Below are 23332 nucleotides of genomic sequence, written 5' to 3'. Positions count from 1 at the left end.
TCTATGGGCTCATAGGCCCAATCTGACACACCATCAGTTTTTATAAGTAAAGTTTATTGGAACATGGTCATGTCCATTCATTGTTTAATGTCATTGGCTATTTTCACTCTAAAATGGCAGAACCGAGTGGAACCAACAAAAACTTCATATAAACTACAAATATTTACTGTAGGCCCTGTTAGAGAAAAAGTGTACTGATCCCTGTTTTAAAGCAATAACAAGTAGTTAACAAAGTTACCTTCCTATTAGTTTGTGTTCCCTTGAAAGTGGAGCCTGAGACAATGATCTGAATGTAATTAGTTTATATCGAAGATGATCCAGGAAGTAATAGTGAAGGAGCAGGTGAGATGATACAGAATGTAGTGAAAGTTAGCATGTAGGTGTATAATTGAGGTAGCTGCTTTCATTTGAGCAGTAACCAGGTTCTTCTGAGAAGTAGATAGAATATATATCTGAATTCCCCAAATTGTCAACTTGAAGGACAGGAGACAGGAGCATTTACTCACTGGCTCCTGTCCCCTGATCGGGGTTGCTACTGGTAGTATTAACCCAGTACTTCTGGGTTGTTCTTGCATGTGGAACCTGTAGACTTCATAGTGTTGGAGAATGTTCTGGGTGGAAAGTAGAAAGATATGTGCAGCATGTGTGAGTTGAGTAACTGTCAGTGGGAACTTGAGTTGTGCTATCCATCATAGCTGAAGATGAACTGGAGGGAGCCAGAGGTCCCTTTTGCATACCTGATGTCTTAAAGCAATCTTTTTCTCTGTTCTCATTTGGCTCTTGAGTAAATTTTATTGACAATAGTTTTGATGTGCAGTGTAATAAGTATAGTATGGCGGAGCTATGAGAAAAGATTATTTCATCGCTGGCATTATATTGGTTGTTGCTTGTAATTTCAGTATAAGGGAGTAATAAAAACAAGCGCCAGAAGGTGGTAAGTGATGAAAAAGATTATTTACCATTTCTAGTGGCTTTTTTTTTTTCTTTCTGTAAAGGATAAAGAGTTGACTATCAGATAATAACTATTATATACTCTGATCCTCTTAGGTCTAATAGCAATGCCACTGATAAAAGTGTTGCTGTTTATCTCTGTTAGGGATATATACTGCTGAAATCTGTATAGAGGGTATCCATTACAGTGTAGATACCATCAGCCCTTACCTGAATTTGTATTGCAACTGAAACCAATAATTTTCAAGTAGATGGGTTTAAAAAAAGCAAATAAAACCATTTGAAATCAACCTGGAGGTATGTATTATGAGGAAAAGAAAGTCCATTCATGCTTCATGGAAGAAAACTAATATATATTTTTTCTTTAACCATTATGTAACCTCAGTGAAAGAGACAAGATGAAGCCATAAGTTTGAATCAAATTATTAAAGGCATTTATCTGCTAGATATGGTTCCATTAGCAATTAAAAATTACCTTCTCTATTTTTAAAATAAAAAGTGTAGTGTAAAGAAATTACATTTTTCTGCACTTCGGGATTTTAAGGGCCAGTTTAAGGGCTAGTCATTTAGTTTATTGAGATTTAATTCAGACTTTGAAATCATAATATACTGGATAGGATATAGTTAGAAGACAAAAATGATTTTGTTTTCAAAATGCTTTTGTTTAAAAAATTATTACCCAACTGTTTTTGTGGGGGAATAAGTAAATATAACTAGAGATATAATTTAGAGAAGCTAATAATGCTTTATAATATCTTTCATGAAATAATTAATATTAAAAGTTTATATAAACGATTTCTTAATGAATGAATGAGTATGCAATTTAAGATGATGTGCAATGTTAAAGAAACCCTACATAGTTCTTTCAAAGATCCTTCTAGTTAAGATGAAAGCAATTAAGAATTTCTACTCCACTTAAACACTCTCCTTCCTTCCACCTGTGTCAAGTCTCTTCACAAAGGCCCTAGGCACCATGCTCCTTCTGCAGTTCTATATGATCTTCTAACTCTCCAACACACACTCTTGTTTGTGTTTCAAGATCCAAGGTCAGCACCATTGCCCCAGGAGGCCCTCCCATTACAGCTCCTGCCTGCATTGGGAACAAACTCATATTGTTGTTTAAATTGACTTTAAGTAGATCGTCTACTCATAAAATTATTACTCTGTGTAAAAACTTTACTTTTACCTAATATTTTTCATGTATATATATTTTGCTCTCTTAAATTAACCTAAGTTCCTGGAAGGGAGCAACCATTTCTTGTACACCTTTTCTTTCTCCTCATTCAACCTGTTGCTAGATTGAATGCTTATCAGCTTTATATATACTATGCTTTTGCTAGCTAGTCAAGAGTTATTTTTAATTAGTAAATTGGTCATCTCTACATTTCCACAATTGCTGTTTTAACACAAACCTAAACAGTAAATATGGTTTTTGTTCTTTCTCTTATAAGATGATAAATTTGTCTTTTAAGACAGACAGATATATGCAGTTACTTCTCTCAATTTATCTTGACTATCTCTTTAACTCAAGATCCACTCACCTCTTTCACAGGACTGCTAGGTAAAAAACTTGCTGCATTGAAAAGAAAATAACCCATGGATACTTATTTAAAATATGAATTGTTAATATCCATTCCATCCCTACTGAATTAGAGACTTCAGAAAGGAGGAGACCTGGAATCTGGACTTTTATTTAGTTATCAAGTTAGGTCTTAAAACCCCACAAATTTGAAATACATTTGCATATGGAAGCTCTCTAAGAATCTCATTTTCAATAGTAAAGTAGACATAATAATACTCAGAAACTTATAGTGGGGATTAGATGAAGCAAATATGACTACAGAATATAGGAACACCCCAAAACCATAAAAAATCCTTGATAAACTATAGTGGAGACATTTATATTCTCTTATCATACCATTATATAAAATTTTATTTTAAAAATTAAAAAAAGCAACAAGTAAATCAATAGGCATTCCCTTTACAAAGTCCCGACTTCGCAATTGTTTTATCACGACTAAATTTATTGATTCATTCCCACCTCTACATTATTTTTCCATTGAAGCTGTTTCCAATTGGATCTCTTGGATTTTCTTTGGTTAAAAGTAGAGATCAGCTCCAGTGAGTTTTTTGTGGATATGCCTTGTCTTTTGTTCAAGGAATTTGAATATCGAGTAGTCTGATAAATCAAGAAGATGTTAACTAATATTAGTCTGTCAACATTATAAATTCAATTTTGTATCTGCTTTCATCATTTCTATACCTTAAAATATGCCTTTAATGAGTTCTTCTGAGAATTTTAATGGAGATCATTTCTTTCTATCTATCATCTATCTATCTATCTATCTATCTATCTATCTATCTATCTATCTATCTATCCATCCATCCATCCATCCATCCATCCATCCATCCATCCATCCATCTATCTACGTACCTACCTACTTACTATCTTTCTACCTCTCGAGGTTATCTGAAACAAATAGATTAATATCCTAGTTGAAATCACCTGCCAATCTATTTTATATTCAAACAAATATTTACAGTACATACTTTAAATATTTATTGATTTCTGTGAAATGTCCAAAAGGTCTGGCTTCCACCTATTTTCTTGCAGAGAGTATGAATTTGTTTTTATTTTTGTTAAGCTTCCTGAGAAGTGTCTCATTTCAAATTCCCTAAATAAATACATGGGGTTTAATATTAGATGAGGATTTTGTTCAGGTAAATAATTTGATTAACTAAATTAAATGAGCTAAATATTTTTGGTATTCCAAAAAGCTCAAGTTGATTTTATCAACTTAATTCAGAAATATAAAGTTTTTAGATTCATAGAGAACAAGCTGATGGATGCCAAAGGGAAGGAAGGTGGGGGATGAGAATTTTAAAAAGAAATAGTTTTAAAAGAGTTCCTGAATTCATTACAGTTATATAAATATTCCACTTATCAAGAACTAATAAATAAACGTCCTCCTATGTGTCTGTGTATCTAAGTATCTCAATATCAATCATCTGTTTTTAGAATATTCAATGCCAAACAAAAGGAATCTACAGTAATGATAATATATATGCTACTTTGAAAATATTAACTTGCACTTGTTTGCACTTGTTCCCTAGGGCATAATTTTGAAGTTCTCTTATAATAATATTGGTATCAGTACTCAAGTAAAAATACCAAGTCAATCTTCTGATCATACTAAAGGTTGTTTGTGAAATACATTATAGCTTTCCCTCTGCGGTTTATTGGGTCAAACTATCGGAAAGTTTTATCAAGTTCCAATGTGTATTATTTTTTTTATTTTAAAGTATTTAGAGTTTAACATTTTTCTTTTTTCTTTTTAAGTTCTAGGATATTGATAGCAGGCCATGAATAGAATTAACTATTTGCCTCATAAAATCTTGGAAATTTGCTTTCAAGCCAATAACACTAACACCACTAGGGTACTCTGAGGCATCTATGACTCTTATAGCTCATAGGGAATCTATTGTGATATTGATTTACTAAGCTGTCAGTAAATATTGGAAATGCTTGGTAACAAGAGTTGAATCCTACTCAGTCTTTGAAGGGGCACTGTGTGGCTCCATCTGCAGTTTTGCTAAGAATGTTTCTTTAAACCCTGTATTTTTGTTGTTGTTGTTTTGTTTTGTTGTTTTTTATTTTTTGGTAATTAGCCTTATCAATGATGTAATTACTGGACGAAGACAGGGACAAAGGCATTTTGGCAAAGAAACTACATAATTTAGTGGGAAAATTTTTTTAATTGACTAGGACTTAAAGACTACTTAAAGCTATGTAGAAAAAAATTCTTGGTTCATCTACTCAGTAAATGGAACGTTATAATTATTTGGAGCTTTGGCAATGTTAATCTTATGAAAATTTATTTATTCTAGCCTAGTTTGGTCATATCTTAAATTTTGTTAAAAATATCTACCTTTCAGGTTTGACATAAGGTTTAAATAAAATAATGTAAGCCTAACTCTCAGTACACTGCCTGCCATGTAGTAATGAATGGATACTGTTATACGATGACAGTGCTTATTCTTTTGAAAAACATTTCACACAACAGAAGAGAATAGAGCATATTAAAAGAAATGCTTTGAAGGAAATATTTTGTTGGATATATTCGGTTTGTATTTTTTTAAGATATTACTATAGGTTTCAATGCCAAAATAATTTTGCGTAGAACTTGCTTCTTTAGTCATTTTTACTCATGTGCCTTAATAAAATGTCATGGAAGCTCTAAGTTTCACAAAAAAATATTTCTAGAGGGCCATTATTGTTCCCAGACTTTTCAGGTGAAGGGAAAAAGAAAAATAAATGTGAAGAGAAGTATGAAATGTATTGTAGCTTTAGAGACTTGGTTTAATGTAAGCTACTTTAATATTTTAAATTAATATGTTAATATATCCAAAGATAAATTTTAGAATGTAATCAAAATGATAAAAATATTTTAAAAATTTCATATCTTTACATATCTACTTGTATGCTTACATACATATTTTTGAAATTTAGCATCATGCCAAATAAGTTTTTATCAGTTGTAGTTATTTATATTAATAAAAATACTAAAAAATTGCTAAAATAAAATTATAATAATTATATTGTCATCTTTCCTAATGACAAAGAAGAGTAATAAAAGTAAATATCACTATTATTATATTCTGGAAGAGTTTTCCCATTAAGATATATGCCACCAACATAATTTTTTTACATGTAGTTTCAATCATGTTAGACAAGTGATAAAATTATTTGTTACATTTTAAAATGTAATTAAATAAAGAGCTTTAATCTTAAAATTTGGTGATGGTCACATCAATTTTTAATAATTTCTGGGTAGAAAAGATCTATGTGCAGCATATAATAGGCAAACAATAAAAAATTATTGACCTATTTTTTATCAAAAAATTATGAAATCGGTATAAATGCTAAAAAAATTGGTTGGAAGAAATAATATTTAAAAGAGTTTATTATAGCTGTTTTTATTTCATATTTTTCTTTCTTTTTCCTCTTGAGTATTTTTTATTGTAACCAGACATCATAAAAAATAACATGAGTTGTTTTCAGTATTTTATCACGCAAAGGAACAAAACTTATTTAACCTTAAAGGATTTTAATATTGATTTTCTGAATTATTTATTCTATAACCGTTAGAGTCATTACCCAAATGTTAAGTTAATATTCTATCAGATTTCAATACAGTGAACAAAATATCACAGGGGACACAATATATTTTATGGTTTGATCATGAGAAAGTAAAGAGAAAGTTTCCACAATGTTGTACCAACACCGGAGAATGCAAAATATTTTGAATGCTATAGAGTAGGAAAATATTAAATGAAAAAAAAATCACTAGAAAATGGAAAGGTTTGAGCTATTAATGTGATTTAATATGTCACAGCCTAGTCAGGACCACTCCTAGTTGTCAGTCACAGAAATCTCTACACCTTTATGATGCAATTACAAGAAATATAGCACATAACTTAAAATATAAGAGAAAAGCTAGTTACTTGTTTACTCCTTGTGTATGGAAACAGTAAAGAAACTAAGGAGAGAGACTGAAATTCTTCAGTTTTAAAATCATGTTTTAGCTGAAATATGAGAACACTAACCTAAGGACATTTATAATGGCAGATAATCTATTTGGAAAAGATATTCAGGAAGAAAGGTGAGGTAATATGGATTATTATAAGCATCTCTGAGTCTCAGGTTCAATTATCCAATGAGAAAAATAAAAAGGGATTTTCAAGATAAGTGTTTATTATTAGACTCCAAGTTATGGACTGAATTTTCTTAGGGCAGTTTTTCTCTACGTTGAAAGTTGAGAATATTACATAGGTAAATTATAGGAGTTAGAATGTAGTTACAGGGTAACTGAAATGCAAAGTATGTAAATTTAATTGTGTTCACATAACTCCCAAACCAGAACAAAATCACATAAGCAGCATATCTTTGATATGTGTAGAGGTCATTAGGGCTGTTTACATTGGTTCCAGTTTCCATCCTGGACACAAGGTAGAATTTGGTTTAGTCTCTCCTTTGGAAGTAGAATGTGGAAGCTTAAAAAACCAATGCAGAATCATTGTTTCCTTCCCCAAGTCTAGCACTGGAGAAGCACACATGTAAAGAAGGAATCTCATCCTGGTTGCCTGAGTGACTGACGAATGGATCCTCCCACAAAGCAATTGTGTTTTTAAATTTACTTAATCTCTTTGAGTTACAGAGAGCCTATAAAGTTGATATAATAATACGTATATTATAGGATTGTCATGAGAATCAGAAATAATTAATCTTTGGCTTTGATATGTTGTCAAATAAATGTTCACTATTAGCATGACTGTTAAAATTTAGAACAAATGGTACAATGCTTAAAACTTTCTTTAGAAGTTTTACATTTTTCTTCCTAAAAAATATCTTTAAAAAGTGAACTTTTTAATTTATCATGTTCTTCCTCTTTCTTCTCATTTGACTCACCTTATGATTTACTTCTCTCATGGAAGGACATTATAAACCCCTTCAATCTAAAGGATGATTGTCACCTTTACTAGAGGTATTAAGTATGGGATGAGAATTTTGGGTAGCAGGCTATGGAGAATATTTTGAGGCCAGAAGAAATATGAAGTCTTCCCTTTTTCTCTTTTTGTGTCTTGTAACGAATCATACCACTTTGTTAGGGTCTCCCTCTGCTTGTTCTTCACAGGAAAGCTTCAGCCAACTTCTGGTGCAAAACCTTCAACATAGAAAGTATCGCTTCTTTATCTCTTTTTTTTCTTTACTATAACAAAAATCAAAAATTATGTTCACTGTTAAGAAGCTGGCTAAAAGGAAGATTTCTTTAGTTTTTCATAAAATGTAATTCATACCTCCATCTCCATAAAGCAGTGCTGTAGTATCCCATGGATCTTGGTTTTAGAGTGCCCGTTAGAATTTACTCCACACAAATTTATAAAAGGTCTGAGGATGCCAGAAGTTGCTCAGTTCCAATTATTATGAAATATTCTCTCCAGGCTGTGGAGCCAGTGTGCCATTTAGAGGAAATTATTGGCAAACAATTTTGGCTACTTAGAGTAATTCTAGGAGGGTATCTAAACTCTTCTTGAAAATTATGCTTATTAACTACTTAAATAGTTATAGATTACTTATAAAATATAGATATCAGATATCAAGAATAATGATACATTGAATCAAGTTTAAGAAAAAGAACATTACTATTATCTTTCAATTATCTGGCGTATCCATCATTACCTTATACCTTGTTTTTCTTTATGATTTTGCTATACATATTTATTTTCCTAAATAATATGTGGCTTAGTTTTCTAAGTTTTTGAACTTCATGTAAATGAAATTATACCATGTGTGTTTGTTTGCAATTTGTCCTTTTTTGTTATCCAGTAGTGTTTTCCTTCCACCACTAAACGAATACTTCTAGTTGTTCTTCATTATTTTTATCACTTGAGATGTAAATGTTAAGTGCTATTTCATCATGGCTTTAATGTATTACTACTATTTTTTTCTTATTCATAGGTAGCTGTTCTTTAGTAATAATGTATTGTAAACAACTTCTGAGTAATAATGTATTGCAAATAACTTCTAGTTTGTTGCTCATATTTTTATTATGTAGTATCTAAAGGAAGAGAAGTTCTTAAGTCATCAAATTTATCAACATTTCCCTTTTTCTCTTTTTGTGTCTTGTAACAAATCATTTCCTTTCCTGATATTATGAATAAACTTTACTGTCTTTAAAAATTTTGCCCTTCACATTTGCTTTAACTTACCTGAAAACAATATTTGTGGATGGTGTCAGGTATGTGTCCAATATCATGTTTAATCCCTACATGGATATTCAAATTTCCAGATATCATTTATCGATTCGTCTGTATCTTTCCCCAGGCATCTGCAGTAAATGATCTGCCATAAACGTTTGGGCTTATTTCTGAAATTTCTACTCCACAGTCAATGTCTCTATCTTTGCAAATACAGTACAAAAATGCCATAAATTAAAGATATGATAAATTTTTTTTATCTTGTGAATTAAATCTTCTGACTTTGCTCTACTTTTTCAAGAATGTCTTGGCTGTTCTTAGCTCTTTGTTCTTCAATATACATGATAAAATTAGCTTGTGACTTTCTCTTCATGGCCTCCAAAGTTGTGATTTTGATTTGAAATGTCATAATTGGAAATATCTTTGACGATATGGATAAATTTGAGGAAAAATATCATCTCTGTAATTTTGAGTCATCTAATTCATGAATATAGTACATTTTGCAGGTTGTTTAATTCTCTAATGATTTTTAGTAATGCGTTGTAAGTTTCTCTACAAATGCCATACACACTCTTTATTAGATTCATTTATAGGGACATCATTTTTTATGCTATTGAAAATTATATATGTATATGTATACATATATATGTATGTATGTATGTGTGTGTATATATATATTTATATGTTCAAACTTCCAAATCTATACCTGGATGAATTTTATACATATAATAACATATATATTTATATTGTAAAATCTCTATTTCTAGAAATGGTTCTTGAATGTACTATAATAAGTATAATTTGTTATATATTATGATTATAAATGTATTTCCAAAAGACAAATATTGTTATTCATCTTTATTTAGATTTGGTCACACATTTACCTTTTCTTTTCTCTTAATTCCTTTTTGCATCTTATACATCACGGTTTATTTTACTACTGCCAAAAGAATCCTTTATAGTGATTCATTTAGTTTGGGTTTATTCATGATATATTTTTTTGGTTTTTGTTTCTCTGAAAATGTCCTTATTTTGCCTTCATTTAGATGAATATTTTCACTAGATTGGCATTTATTCTGTTTTGGGAAATTGAAAATATCATTACATTGACTTCTGACTTCCATTTTTTATTGTTAAGAAATCAATTTTTGGTCTTATAATTAGTCTTTTGAAGACACTATTTAGTTTTTCTTGACTGCTTTTAATATTTTTTCTTTTGTTTGCAGCAGTTTTACTATGATATACACAAGTGTGTGTTCTTTGTTCTTTCTTTATAGTGGTTTGTAAACTTCTTGGATCTCTGTCTTGATGAATTTTATTATTCTTGGCCATTATCTCTTCAGATATTATTTCAATTTAATTACCTCTCTCTTGTCTTGGGATTCTAATTACATCATGTTAGAAATTTTGACTATGTCTTATGACTCCTGTTTCTTTTTATATTTTCCCGTCTTCAAGATTCAGACTATTTATTACCTTCTGACCTATCTTCCATTTTATTAGTTTTCTCTTTAGCTGTTTCTATTCCCTGTTAACTACATCCGTTAAATTTTATTTCAAATTTGTATGTATCTAGTCTAGAATATATATCTGATTTTTTATAGTTTCTAGTTATCAAATAACATTTCTCAAAATTGTGCTTGTTTAATAAGTTGAAATAAGTACATTTCATTTGTTTCTGATAACTCTAGTATCTGGGTGACTAGCAAATGTTTTTCTGCCTTGTTTTCATCTTAGTGCTTGGTCATTTGGTCTAGTGTCCTCATATTTTAGGTTAATTTTTAGTGATGCTGAACATGATATATGACAAATTATAGGGTTAATATAAGCTTCCAGATGTTTTATTGTTCTCTACTACAGAACTAATTAGAGATTGGGATTCGTTCTGTTTCTGGTCCAATTCTACTCTTAGAAAGTAGCCTTTCATGAGTTCCAGCTGAAAGTATGCTGTACTTATTAGGTTTTTTCCCTCTATGGAGTGTTCAGTACACTACTTATTGCCTCCATAGGCCCTTAAGATTAATGAAAGTTGTGCTTAGTAAATCAGCAAACATCTTGAGGAAAAAAATGGGAATAAATGAAACTGAAGTGGTTTCTTTTTCCTCTTCCGTTTAGATATTTGGCCCTTACATTTTCATTGCATTAGTGTGTCTTGAATGTTTTCAAACTTCTAGTTTTTATATTTAGTCAGAGTTGGTCTACAATCATTATCAGAATGAAAAATCATCTATATAAGCTTGTTCTGCAATTCTAGGGTGCATTATTATATATGAGTATGTTATATCATCTATAAAGTTCGTGTTTACATCTTTTAAATTACTAATGATTTAGTTATGTCTGCTTAATCAATAAATTAGATGTGTCAAAATCTACTGGTATGTATGATTATGGATTTGTCAATATTTCTTGTATTAATTTTTACTTCATATATTCAGAAATTATATTATTTAGTCTATACTATGTTAGAATTATTATATTTTTTCTGGAGAATTAAAACTTCCATAATTTTGGTCATTATTTAGTATCCTTTTTATATTTTATAATAGTTTATAATAGTTTGTATAACCTTATATTTATCGCAATTATAGATAGGTTTATTTCCCAAAAAGTGTTTTTTTTTTTTTCTTTTTTTCCTGCTCTCTTTTGGATTTATCGAGATATATTTTATTGCTGAATTAAAATTAGAATCTTCAATTTATGGCATATTATCATTATTAGTGGCTGTATGCAAGCCCTCTTTTGTATTATGTAAATATTTTCATATTTATTTATTCCCTTTTCCTTATTTTTTTTTATTGTTTACCAAATCCCTCTGAATCTTTTGATTTCATGGAGTCTTACTAAATGTGGATTGATGTACTATATGAATGTATTTTTAGTTTAGATAAATGTTATTGTACTTGAAATCTCCATTTCCTTACATTTTTTTTTTCCAGTTGGCATGAGCATTTTAAGATTTGCCTTTTTACTAACTGTACATCTAGTCTGCCTAGTAATTGTTGCTTAGAATTTCGTGGTGTGCATTTACTATATTTTAACTATTTGTTTTTCCTATAGTCTGCCACCACACACATAAAAAATGTTTCAGCGAAGCTTATTTATATATGAACTCTAAAAATCTATTTGCTTTTCATATCCATTGTCTTGCTTTCTCCATTATAGTCTCTGCCTCAGAGACTGACATGTATAGACTAATAATTGTGTTTCTTTGCCTTCTGTCACCTAGAAGGGTTTAGCTAACAATGATTACCACCAGAACAATGATGGAAGAGAGAAAAGGAATTCAGAGTATTTATTACTTTGTGTGGTCATCTCAAGTTGACTTTGTTGCCTTATCTGCATTTATAGTTCCTCTCATTTTCACAGGAGCCATTTTCACAGGATTTTCTTCTTAAGAATTCTTATAATTGCTTCTTCTCCTCATCCCTTTGGTCTAGAAGTAGTAACAGCCCCAAATACTGAACTCTTATTTTAGGTCCTTCTACATTACACTCATCCCCTTTTAATAATCTTTTAAGAAACTTCCTTCAAATTATTTTAATAAGCTGGGGTCTTGACTAATTTAAACTTTTATGGAATGCTAAGAGAATTATTTTTTTACTGTTACTATTAATAATATTTAATTCATCAAAATCTAAAGCTAATCAATACTATTGCCTCACAAATGACATAAGAACAGAAAAAACTTTTTCTTTGTCATAAATCCTCTGGATTTACATTTGTTTTTGTTTTGTACTTTAGAATATCTTTTGTGTTTAAAAATTATCAAGATGTAATTATTAATGTAAAAAGTTAATTTTTGTTTAGTTTTACTCACATTCACCATTTTTTCTTTTCATTCCTTTTCATGACTCAAACATTTTATGTTGGGTCACTTTCCTTTTGATTGAAATACTGCCTTTATAATTTTTTTGCAGTTTATATAACTTGAGGTTGATAATTATTTTGTTTCAGCACATCAATGATATTATATCACTGTATCCTTCCTATCGTTGCTGTTGATACATTAGCTGTCAGTCTAATTATTCTTCCCTTGAAGCAATCTGTGTTTTCTGTTTGGTTGTTTTAAAATTTTTTTGTGTTTTCCACTTTTATTGTGGTGTGATTGGATAAGTTTCTTTTTATTTATCCCATTTGGAATTCATGGCCTTCTTGAATTTGTATTGGTAATTTTCAACTTTTCTTGAAATTTTGATCATTACTATTAAAATTGTTTCTGCTCTATTCTAGTCTTCTTCTTATGTAATCGCAATTTTATGTTAAGTTGGACTGTCACTTGGTTCATGTCTTTCAAACTTTTAAAAAAATGTCTTTTCATTGTATTTCTGTGCTGTTCTCTGGATTGCTTTTTTCAGATATATATCAGAATTTACAGTTTCTGTATTTAACTATTCTAATCTCCTATTAACATATTCATTGATATTTTAATATTTCTTTCTAGAACTTCTATTTGTTTACATGTCAATTATTTGGTAATTCAAAAAATATTTCTTGCTTTTTGTTTCATTGTTACTCTATTATATTACTACTTTAAACTTTTTATTATATGTTTTTTAAAATTTGTACAAAACACAATTACATGGTATTTTATTTCTGACAGTTTCAGAATATCACATCTTCAGAAGAACTAATACTGTTGTTCCTCATGGTGTCTTGTTTCCTTGTGTCTTTGTTTTTTTGACTGAGTGCTCCTATTTCTTGAAAATTTTTTTGTGTTAAATATTGAGAACTTATATGAAAGTTTTTTTCTCCAGTAATAATTTACATTTGTTTCTTCTAGGGATCTGAGGCATTTCCAATTAATGACCACTTTTAATCAAACTCTTAACTTGAAATTTTTTGAACTATGCTGATGGTAAACTGAGGGAAGACATACTTATGGTTATAGATTCCCAGGGGAGACCTCCTCAAGCTCAGCATTAAGTTTCACTTGGGCAATTTTCTAAAAATGTTTCATAGTAGACTTTTGGGATCCAGGGTTATTTCTAGTTCAACTTTACATTGAAACTATAGACTTTTGAGTTCCTAGGAATATCTGGAAGCTTCCTAGTAGCCTTTCTACCTTGAATGTTTCTCGAGCTTTTCTTCAGGCATTCATTTTCTTAAAGCCTTTGAAAACTAAAGCTGAATTTCTCTTAGCCAGGAGAATCTCTCTCGATATGTTAAGTAAGCTTTAGTGCTCTGCTAACATCTCTGAGATACAATTTCTACTCTGTTTTTAATCTCTTTGTAATTCTCAGTGTTTTTTTCAGTTCATTAATGTGTTTTTAATGGATTAGAAAAATATTTAATATTTTTAGTTCGCAATGATAGGAGCAGTCAGAGTGTCTAATCTATCATTACTCCTGGAAACAGTTTTAATTTTGTGGAGTTTTGACAGTATTGTATATATTTCAGTCATTCAAACATTTACATTTTGGCATGATTCATATTTACTTTGTTTAGAACAATATTAGGAAAGAAGATTCTGTTTTTACTATTACTAAGGCACATTTCCTTTTGATATCACAGTTGTTTTATCATTGCTATGGGTAATGGATCCTCCTGAAATGTGATTGCACAAGGCAGTTTTCTGTATGTGTCTTCTGCAATTCACTAACAGCTTGTTTGATTTTCATAACAAAAAATAATTCTTTCCATATGCCAAAAGACAGCTCATTTAAATAAGCCTGGTTCATGGTTTATCAATTTGATCACATCAGTTCTTTGAAAATATAGGAGTTTATATTATAGTTTAGGATAAATTGCTTTCTCTAGTTTTATATTTTACTAGAAAACAAACATAATTTGTAATGCGATGCCATCATACTGATAAAACAAGAAGGAATTTATCCTTTATTTCATCAAAAAATCAAGTGTATACCATATTAATGTCAATAATGAAAGTGTTTCTTGTGCATTTTAAGGATCAAAAGCTAAATGGCTTCATCAAGACAACCTCTTTGTCACTGGTCACAGGAGCAAAGCAAGGTCAAGATATATAATGAAGAACACTTTTGTTTTTGCATATTCAATATCTATTTTAGTTATTTCCACTATGAAATTCAAATCAGGAAATTGCGAAAGCCTTTCCAAAATCATAGCACATAGTATACACTGGTAAACTTTTTTTTTTCTTAAGTTGTATATTTCTGCCTTTTCTAATAACTTTGTAGCACCTATAAGAACTAAAGCACGTATCTTATTACTTTTTTCCCCACAGAGGATAAGAATAATATGAAGTAAATATCAATGTAACTGGTTAGAAATAGATATATGATATTATATATCATAGCGAGATATAGCTATAATTTTGAAGTTAAAAAGTTTAGAAGTTTCAAGACTCTAAATTGACTCTCATTATAGGTGACTAACAGAGAAACAGGAATCCATTTACACAAGGATCCTTTTCTATGAATACTCTTAATGTCAAAAAAAAAAAATACCAGAGCAAAACCAACCCCAAAACTTAAAAAAATAATTAAACTAGTCAGATTCATTATTCTGTCTTTTTAAAGACAGAATTCAATTTATTGTATACTGATAAACATTCACATTCTGTCTTTAAAAGGTGAAAAAGTTCCACATAACTGTTAAAACTCTGGAACAACTTTAACTTTTTATTTTACTATAGTCTGTACGATAATTATAAAGTAACTAAGTACATAGAATTTATTTCAACTAGGATCACTCCTCTCCCCCCTCAACTCTGAACCCATCATGCAAAGCTACTTTTTCTTGAAATCACTGGAATAGCTTTTTGGTATATAGAGAAAAGCATGCTAGGAAAATACATGCCAAGAATAAAATAGCATTTTAAGTAGTCTTGGTTTTATTGAAAACAGTAATAGTGATGATAATGATGATGATGATGGTGGTGGTAGTGGTGATGATGAAGATGAAAAACGAGACACGATTACATTTTATTTGACATACCAGAATAACAATGTTTTTCTTTTCCCCAAGTGGAGTTTGGAGATTATAGATGAGAAAGGGACACGTGAAAATCTATGTCTTGTAGATTATGTATTTCTGAGAAATGAGTACAGAGAATATCAACAGTGTCCCTAAATTCTTCTTCCAATTTATTGTATACTGATAAACACTATTTCTTACTTTTCCAAATGCATAATATAATGAATATAAGTAAATATAAGGCATGGTTCTTATTCTCAGATAAATTATAATCCAGATGGGAGAAAAAAACTATGTAATTCTTATTGATGTCCTCGCCCAAATGTGCTCAGGTTGTTTCCTGGACAGCTGTGATTGTGGCAGGGGTCTTATGTTGGCCACTAGTTTCCTGTTTTTTTTTGCACCCATAAGATTTCATCATTTCTGTAAATCTGAAAAGAAATTGATTTTACACAGTGTATTTGGGGACTGGCTTATCACTACACTTTAAAAAAGTTTGAAGAATATAAGTACAGAGAACATACACTTTTCATTTTCATCTCTGTTCCATAGGGGTGATTCTTCTATTGAGAAACACAGTCTTCAACAGATACCATACATACTCACTTATAATGATTAGGAAGATAACCAATAATATAAGTTTTTTTTGGCAGTGGATGTATATAAAAGATAGAATCTTATAGAAGTTGGGCAACAGATGCCGATCATCTTCATTTTTCTCACATACTTATCAAAGAATTTATTTGCTATGGCCGGGAAAGTCTACCAGCCCACATGAAACTATCATCCAAGGTACAATTGATCTAATCATAGGTAGAAAAATTATTGAATTTATGTCAAGGAGATGATCTCTTCTATGAATTTCAGTTTGAGACTCAGAAAATCTAATCGTGGTATTCAGGTTCTAGATCAAGAAAAGTGCAAAATCAGGGCTACAGGGCATTTGTTGCCATCTTGAAAGAAAAGTATGGAAATTTAATCTGCTTCTGCAGAGCAATCTGGCATTCAGTGACTGAAAGAATTAGAGCCTTACAAAAAAGATCAGATGACACGTGACCTGGGAAAGATGGGAAAGGACATCCTAGCTTTCTAATTTCTGGTTCATGTCCTTTGTAAGAACAGAAAACAAATTTGCCCTTGAATTCTTTGAATTCTTTCAATAAATGTTAATTTAAGTTAGTTTGATTAGATGTATATTTCTTGAAATCAAACAATTTCTAATAGTGAATAGAAGTTAGTAATTGCTGATATAACATCTATCTTTTCTTTTTCTACCTTTCAGAATCCCTACATTATTAACTATAGCAATATTTCCAGCTAAAGGACTTATTTCTAAGCCTACTTTGCCATTAGAAGTTCTCATGAGAATAAGTTCTGAAAGATGAGATATTAGTAGATATGCTATGTAAGACTTCTACACAGTCTCTAAGGGAAGATAAAAACTGCTATTTCTTCTCCTTTTTTGTTTCTCTTTCTTGTTGCTTGATATGTGAACCCATTGATTGGAGCTCAGTAGAAATAAAGCAGCCTTTGGGAACATGATTAGGCCATGAAGATAAAAGCTTGGCATGAGGATGTTGGAGTAGAAAATGGAAGACACTTGAGTTCTTGATGGCTTTGTAGAGTATCTAAACAATAGGTGGACAAACTTTTCCTTTAAAGAGTTGCAACTGCTCAACTCTGCTATTGCAGTGTGAAAACAGTTATAGGTGATATGTAAATGAGTGGATACGACTGTATTCCAATAAAAAGGGCTGCAGTTTACTGACCCCTGCTCTAGATCATTGTTGTACTGCCTACCACCAGATTTCATGTATCTGTTGAGATAAACTCTTTGGAGTTCAAGCCACTAGTATATTTGTCTGAACCAGAATTAAGACAAAAAGTAATGAATCATAACTGAAATGAATTGAATTTCAGATGTAGAGATTATTTTGAGCAAAGCCCATCTGGAAAGGTTTAATGAATATGGGATCTAAAGTGCATATTGAAGAAAGAACACTTTTTATACGTGAGAGAATAGCATTCCAGGAAAAGAAATGACAAAATTGAAAAGAAGTGAAACAGTGTAGTGTACGTGTCAAGGACTTGTCTGACCAGAGTGATAGGCTCAATACAGAAAGGAATAAGAAACAGAATTAGAATTATATCCTATGATTTTATTGTTAAAAGGCACTAGAAGACAGGCTAAGGAATATATGTTTTCCCTCTCTTTCATTATAACTCATTGTCTTTGTGTTTCCCCCCACCATCACCCTAACCTTATTCCTTCTCCTCTTTCTTACTCTCTTTCTTTTCTCTCTTCTAACTTGTTTACTGATCAGCAGTCAATCTGGGATAAACATTAGCTAGGATGCTATAAAGAAGTCATTAGTGAAGTGACTACTTATTCTTAGGGTTTGAAAGGCATTTTTCCCTTTGTTTCTGATCATATATAGAATATTGGAAGATGCTGTGTTTACTCTCAAGAAATTTCTAGGTTTAAAAAGACAATTCAGATCAGGCAAAAGATGAGATAATTTAGAAAAAGCCAAAGGCCCTACTCATGTAACCTTCGTGTACCTCTCCGCCTCGTCAAGTCCAACTATTTAAAATCTCATTCGAACTGGACAAACTTCTTCCTACCCTAACTTTCTATTTGTTATCAAATGTCTGCATCTATTCATTTTCTCTGTTTCTTCATATTTGCCTTCTTTGTATTAAAGAGGTAGTTCATTTTTTTAAATACGGAATGTTATTTTTTTATTTTGCTTCTATATTTGAAAATATTTTTAACATTTATAGTCACCAATCTGGCATATAACATCATGTAAATTTAAGGTGTATAATGTGTTACTTTGATACATTTATGTATTGTCATATGAGTGGCATAGTAGTGATATTTACCATATTACATAATTATAGAACAATGTTGTCTATATCCATTGTCATGTGCATTAGATCTCTTGGCTTATTTACTACATCCTGAAAGTTTGTACCCTTGAATAACATCTCTAACCTGCATTCCCTGGTAACCACCATTTTACTCTGTTTTTTACAAGTTTGACATTTTTAGATTCCACATATAAGTGATAAGATTGAGTATTTGTCTTTTCTCTGACTGGCTTACCTCGTTTAGCGTAATGTGTTCAAGTTTCATCCATGTTGTTGCAAATGGCAGGATGTCTTCCTTTTTCATGTCTGAATAATAGATATTCTAATTTACTTTAATAGATATTTTCTAATATACCATTTTAATTCATTTGTATTTTTTTCTATATTTTTAGTTATTTTTTTTAGTTATTGTCATGGAATCACAATTATCATCTCATTTATAACAATATAATTAGGACTATTATCAACTAAATTTCATAGTATACAAATTTTTGTGCTTGTATAGCTCCATTTCTCTTCTATTGTTTGTTCAATGACTTTCAAATTAATTCTGTGTAACCTGTATTCTTTGGCATGTGCAGCCACAGAAGTCTCTGATCACTTAGCTTAGTGGCCAACTAATGATTCACCATAGATTCTCTTATAAATTCAGAATAAATAAGTTTCCTCGTCTTTGTAAGGGGCTCTGTGTGCATGTAGTGCTTGCCTTCAACACTCAGCTGGCAATTAACATCTCTGCCTTAGCGTTTACTTTCTTGTGAAGAGTTTCAAGTTCAGACAGAGGTGAGAGAGAACTTGGGGTCTTCTCAGGTCTTTCTTGAACATATGTACAGACATGAGCATGTTCAGTTTTACGTATGCAAATGACCCTCTACATTCCCAGGAATATGTTGGAGCTTTTCAAGAGCTTATGGACATCTTATTCCCCAACTTTTCACTTAAGCTTTTGGTCAGTCTATTATTTGCTTCAGTTGTGATTCACTCCCTCAGGCAGTCATGAAGTTAAACAATTGCCCGTATGTTTTTGACAAATACTCCCAGAGAAAAGGCTTTTAGAACTGGGAAAGTTCCAACTCAGGTCAAATAAAGATGGCCTTACAAGTAAGGTTTTCCAGAAAACCAGCAAACAGTTCAAGTAATGACAATCACCTGGGAATGGGGCTTAGAAGACGTTTCATCTCTGTTCCGTCTTCTCCAGTGACTGTCAGGCTGCTAGTTTTTACCATGATATGGGGTGTTGTTTTTTAAAGTTACAGTAGAGCTGGATAGCTAGGGATGGAACTCTAGTAAGTTAAAATACCATAGAGCTCACTGTTCTAACTAAGACTCAGTTACTTTTCTTGAATAAATACTCCCTAGATTGCTACAAGTCTTGGGTTAATTTCCAGAGTCAGGAAAGGTTAATTGTGACACTTTTTTTTGCCAATTTTCTCATTGCTTTTGTGAATAACATAATTTTTGGATGTTTTTCCTCTCCTTTTCACCAATGTCCTTGTCCTAATTTTTCTGTTATTCAGTAATTTACAGTAGAAAATTTTACATTGTTTCAGAAAATATTAATTGGATTTTCAAGTCTTAGTTTTTATATGCCTGATAGAACAGCAGAAACAAACAAAAAAATATTTGAAGTTTATCTTCTTTCTTCTCTCCAGAATCAACGTGAGGTATAGAAATTATTATATATCCAGTAAACGTAGAGTGATAAAGTTCTTATTTTTCTTTCTTTTGGTAGATGTTTTAGGGTTTAATTCTTGAAGTAGGGTGATAATGACAAGAATGTATTTAAACTTTATCCCTTTTTTACTTTCAATATTTGCCCATGAGCTCTTCTCAGAATTGCTTCACATGAACCTAAATATGGGAGGAGATCCAAATGAGTCTTCTTCACTCCTCATAAGACACAATGTATGAAGAAAAGAATAGTGACTTTCAAGTAATATGCGCTATAGAAATTTTTTTTTTTTTGCCTAATTTGTGGGTGAAGACTTCAGTAGGCACTCAATAAATGCTTGCTAAGTGACTAGTCCTCAGTGTATTACTGTCCTTAGATCATTTATCTGAGGAACGGATTAAATGAAAAAGGATATGATTTAGTGTATTATGATTATGTGTCTGGCACAGGTTCACTGGGGAGATCTATTAAACTCCATAAAACCTATACTACTACTCTGCAGATTAACGCATCTGAGGTTCTTAAGTATAAAGGGATACCTATCGAACCAAAGCTGACTTTGCTTTAAATCCTCTAAATGTGCTGACTTCATTTGATACTTCTGTCTTGATAGGAAAGTCTCAGCTTCCTGAATAATGATAAGTAGGGCATTATAATAAATGTGGACTTGGTAAGTGAACAGCATCATTGTGTGTGCTCTCTGCAAGCCTGGGAAGATGAGACTGATAATTTATAGTAGAATAATCTTGTGTCCAGTCCCTGTGCAGAAATTAAATATATGGCTTTTTAGTAGGTGTTTCAGGAGGCTGTCATGCTTAAGAATTTTATGAAATGATGATCAAATAAAGGACTCGAAGAGATGTTAAATAATGATTTAAATCAAAGTATAGGAGCTAAGGGGAAAAATCTTGAATGATTCACTCTAAAGACTATTAGTTGAAGGAGAGATTAGATTCTAAAGGTTGTGATTATATTTTACATGGCATACAAAAACTCCTACTAAATCTGCTTAAAAATTTTAGCCAGGGAAGAATGGAATGGCACAATTATTTTTAGAAAAAGCACAGGAAACAAATATAATAGTTTCACTAGTATCTGTAGTGAGTTATATAGCCTTTGTCTATTGGAGAAAACTGAAATATTGGAAGTTGCACTATTTCAGCTTTGTAAAAGACCACTATTATTCAAAGAGGAATGGAAAGAACAACAACACCATAAAACACAAAAACAAAAACACAAACCATGTTTTTTAACAAAATGAGAATCTGGTATTTTTATATGGATGGCATATGTTTTATTTTAGTAGACTGGGAAAGATTCTCTTATTCTTATATTAAAAAATATTGTTTAGCTCATTGCCACATCTACTGTAAGGGTGAAGACCATTCTCATCAATCAGACTGCTGACATTCCAGAAAACGTGGATATCACTCTGAAGGGAATCATAGCTATTGTGAAGGGCCCCAGGGGCACCCTGTGGAGATACTTCAGTCACATCAATGTAGAACTCAGTCTCCTTGGAAAGAAAAAGTGGAGGCTCCGGGTTGACAAATAGTGGGGAAATAGAAAGGAACTGGCTACTGTTCGCACTATCTGTAGTCATGTACAGAACATGATCAAGGGTGTTACATTGGGCCTTCGTTACGAGATGAGGTGTATGTATACTCACTTCCCCATCAATGTAGTTATTCAAGAGAATGGTTCTCTTGTTGAAATTCGAAGTTTCTTGGGTGAGAAATACATCTGCAGTGTTCAGATGAAGTCAGATGTTGCTTGTTCAATATCTCAAGCTCGGAAAGATGAGTTAATTCTTGAAGGAAACGACATTGAATTTATATCAAATTCAGCTGCTTTGATTCAACAATCCACGACAGTGAAAAATAAGGATATTTTTGGATATTACCATCCAAAATACGAAGAATTTTGGATGATATTTATGTTTCTGAAAAAGGAACAGTTCAGCAGGCTGATGAATAAGGTCAAAGTTGTCCAGCTATAGAAACACCAAGATGTCGGATGATTCCTCAGACTTACTTGTGATATTTTAAAGATGCAATAAAAATTACATATTGAAAAAATATATATTATTTATTTTATTAACATATAATTTAATTTACAATTATAAATTAATTTATACTATATAATAAATTATAAGTTGAATTATTAATCAATAATTATATTTATTTTAATAAATAATAATAAGTTTAAACAAATGATGTGTCATCTTTACCCAGTTTTCTTGATTAGTCTTCTTTCTTGATTTTTTTTATTATAATCCCTTTTTTAATTCATTTAATGTTTTCCCTTCTACAGTAGATTTCATTCTTCTTGAAGGTACAACCCAGAACATTGCATTTGTATCCTTCATATTGTATTAAGAAAATAGCTGTTTTAAAACATGATTTTTACAATCAAGTAGCTTTTAATTATAGTTGAATTATTGCAATGGAAATTATGATATTTGCTACTCAATCAGCTTCTCTTTTACCATCAAATTAAATTCTATAGTGCTAAATATTTGTAGCAATAAAATAATCTCTATCCCTTTCACTTCCCTTACATTTTTATAGTCATTCCATTTTCCTTTACCTCATATTTTATTCTTTCTACTAGTTGATTCATAGGTATTCGAAGGCAGTAGAATGAATGAATGAATGGCTTAGAGTTCAAACTGTGCTTTGACTCACTTCCTGGCTCTCACCATTACCTCATATAACCTTTGGCAAATGTTCCAATCTCTTCATTCCTTTGACAGTTATTACAAATTGTGTTTATAAATTTTACAGAAAAAAATGTATATGTATAAATGGCCAATTTGCCAATTTAGATTTTCATAACTAATATAAAAATTATAGAGTAGTACAAACTATGAGTGCTATATAGGATCAAAAAAAAGAGATTTTTTTTTACAGGCACTTGTTTCTTTCCCCTTTTTATTGTGTCTTTGAATTCTGCAATAGCAGAAAATTATATAATACTTTATTCTTTCTTATACTAGAACTTTTTTTTTTTTCATTAAATGGCCTTTAGAAACTATATTATTTGGCAGAGGTATAATTTTATAGATGATTTGAGTGAAAATATTAAAGAAACTATTAGAAAATAATTGTTATTGCACAATTAATGATATTTAGGTTAGGAGAGAAAACATTTTCCAAAAAGAAGAGTTTTTCCCAAGAAGAA

At 31.0% G+C, this 23332-nt stretch overlaps 1 pseudogene; it reads left to right on the top strand.

Annotated features, from left to right (window-relative positions):
• The first annotated feature begins 312 nt into the window (after positions 1-312).
• On the top strand, positions 313-22180 carry LOC120582675 (60S ribosomal protein L9-like; annotated as a pseudogene).
• The last annotated feature ends 1152 nt before the right edge of the window (positions 22181-23332 follow it).

Source organism: Pteropus medius, unplaced genomic scaffold (genome assembly GCF_902729225.1).
Source record: "Pteropus medius unplaced genomic scaffold, Ma_sr-lr_union100, whole genome shotgun sequence".
NCBI lineage: Eukaryota > Metazoa > Chordata > Mammalia > Chiroptera > Pteropodidae > Pteropus > Pteropus medius.
This window is presented reverse-complemented; position numbering and strand designations above follow the sequence as displayed.